The sequence below is a fragment of the Pinus tabuliformis genome, chromosome 2_1, assembly GCF_031772625.1.
Source record: "Pinus tabuliformis cultivar Carrire ecotype Pingquan chromosome 2_1, CPIR1, whole genome shotgun sequence".
In the NCBI taxonomy this organism is placed as follows: Eukaryota; Viridiplantae; Streptophyta; class Pinopsida; order Pinales; family Pinaceae; genus Pinus; species Pinus tabuliformis.
In genome coordinates this window covers 314,572,361-314,575,257 of record NC_142299.1, presented here as the reverse complement: position 1 = coordinate 314,575,257, position 2,897 = coordinate 314,572,361, and positions in this window count along the sequence as shown.

Below are 2,897 nucleotides of genomic sequence, written 5' to 3'. Positions count from 1 at the left end.
ATTTCGCGAGATCTTCTGAAAGCTCTGTCCTCCACGAACATTACATCTTGTCATACTACCTTCCTGCTCCCTGGAAGATAGATCCTATATGCCTTAGCATTCTCGCTATATCTTGCCAGATACCCCTTTTCTACAGTCTAATCCAGCTTCTTCCTCTTTTCTTCGGGTATGCGACAATATGCCAAACTCCCAAATATCCTGAAATGACTGACTTTAGGTGTGTTCCCAGTGAAGACTTTCTCTAGAGTAATCTTGCCCAATGCCTGATGAGGAGTCCTGTTCTGAACGTAGACAGTTGTGTTGCACGCTGCTGCCCACAAGAATTTTGGCATATCCTGATCATACAACATGGCCCTAGATGCTTCTACAATAGTCATGTTTTTCCTTCACCCCATTCTGCTCCGGATTGTAGGGAGTTGTCCACTCTCTTATGATGCCCTCCTTAGCGCAATAATCAGTGAAGTCCTTATCGACATATTCTCCACCATTATCTGACTGCAAGACTTTTATTTTCTTACCTGTCAAATTCTCCACTAGAGCCTTGAACTCCTTGAATCGACAGAAAACCTCATCCTTGGCTTTCAGAAAATAGATCCAAGTTTTCCTCGAGTGGTCGTCAATGAAGGTAAGGAAATACTAGGCACCGCTAAGAGCTTTGACGGACATAGGTCCGCAGATATCTGAGTGTATCAATCCTAGTATGCTCTTGGCCCTATGGTTGCTTTTAGGAAATGGCGCCTTGGCATACTTTCCTAGAGCGCATCCCCTGCATGCATCATCTTGTTCTGTACTCAGATCCAGAACTCCTGTTACAGTGCTCCTGAGAATTCTCAGAGCTCCATGGTACAAGTGACCCATCCTTCTGTGCCATAGTTCGTTCAAGTCTTTGTCCCCATGACTCCCTATTAGTGCCATTTGGAAATTCTAGTTGTAATCTGTACAATCGATTACTTTTGATCTTGATCTACACTTTCTTTTTCCAACTTGGGTGTTTGACGTATAGCTTTTCCTTGATAAAGTAGACGTCATAGCCCTTGCCTTGTAGTTGTGACACGGAAAGTAAGTTCATCCCCAATCTTGGCACATGCAGCACATTTGTGGCACGGAACCGCTCTCCTGATTCTATCTAAAAAACTATGGTACCCTTTCCTACTAGAGTACACTTTGCCTTATTCCCCATGGTGATCTGAAAGTTCTTCTTCTCTTCTCGCTATTTTGAGAAACACTACCTGATTACCGTCATATGCCAAGAGGCTCCACTATCTATATACCATACTTTTGATGATGCAGCACTAGTCATGCATGCCACTTCTTCCAATCTGGAAGCCAACATAGAGAAATCGAAATCTCTCTCTCTTGTGCAATCTTCTGAGACTCTGTGTGAGTCCCCTCCGGTGGATGCCTCTGTATTGTGGTCTCGACCCATAACTAATTTTCCCTTTCTGTCTCTGATTACTTGCTTTTATACCATGTGAAAATTCTATCACTACAGCAACTTATTTACTTTTCCTACTTATTTCATCATAAGTTATTCATGGAATTACTTCAACAAACATTAAAATAAATATTGTTGCAGATATCACACCGTAATACAGAAACAAACATGTGCACACATTGACACAATTATTTTGGACTAATGTCCCCGGTAAAACCCAATGTGGGAAAACTGGTGCAGCAAGGGAGGATTTTATTATTCAGCAATTTTCTTGTACAACAGGGTGCCAAACTGGCATACCCACAGATAGAAAAACTTCCAGCACTTTTTTAAACCTAGTGTAGGCACTACTGACCTCTGCTACATCCTGAAACACTCTACGTCAGCCTCAAACCCTCTACGTCATCCTACTGAGGCTCTGCACAGCCTCTCTGGGCTTCTGCGTCACTCCTGCAGCCTATGCGTGGATGACGCAGGCCCTTCTGGTTCTGCACAACCTCTGCTGCCTCTACGTGGCTTCCTCTAGCTCTGCATCTGCCTCTTTTGCGCTTATCTCCCATCTCTCTATTCCGTACTTGCTACCTCTTGATTGCTCCCCAGACCACTGGGTCAATTTCTTAGCAAACCCCGCTCTAGAAATTGAACTGACTGGTCTGCTTTAGTGTATTCTGCAAGTGCCCCTCAAGCCTCTTCTTATACTTTTTCTGTTGACATCTCAATGGCCGAGATTAAGTTTCTAATCAACGGCTAAGATTAGATCTGGCTTGATCTATGTCTTTTGGACCATTCTAATAGAGATTCATATTAATACACATTAATATTTTATTTTTCCTAAGTTTAGACTTAGGGATTCCATTTAAAAAATTAATTATTTTAACATCTTCTTATCTGTTTAGAATCTGCACAAACCCTTTCTGGGTATTAAAGATATTATGTGCCCCAACCTCTTCACCAAATTTCGTGGCTAGAGCACATCCGATGCTACCTCAAATCAACAACCACTCCAAGGAAATATGCACCCCTTGGGGAAAAATTCGACTTGAGGAGAGAGGGAGTTCGATGGGGTGGAGCCCACAAGGAGCAAAGGGCAGCCAACTATAAATAAGAGACAAGACTCTCATTTTGGGACTTTTCACAATTTGATAATTGAACCAAGTTCTCTTGAGTTGCTTAGCCAAGACAACAGAGTGTTGTTCAGCACAAGGGGATTCCAAGCAGAAATCTCCACTCTACCTTCAATGGACTTTGAGTGCCATCCCTAGGGGAGTTTCCTTTTTCGTGTAGTAAGTTGTTCCGGAGCAATTGCAGGAGTTTGAACAACCAGTTCAACTAGTGAAGGACACAGTGAGGGAAATTCACACCACTTGGAGGAGCTGCATTTTGGGGAGAGAAATTCTAGTCTTTTAGAGGCATATTGGCCTGGTAATTTACTGGAGATTTTGGGTGTTTGCACAACAGATTT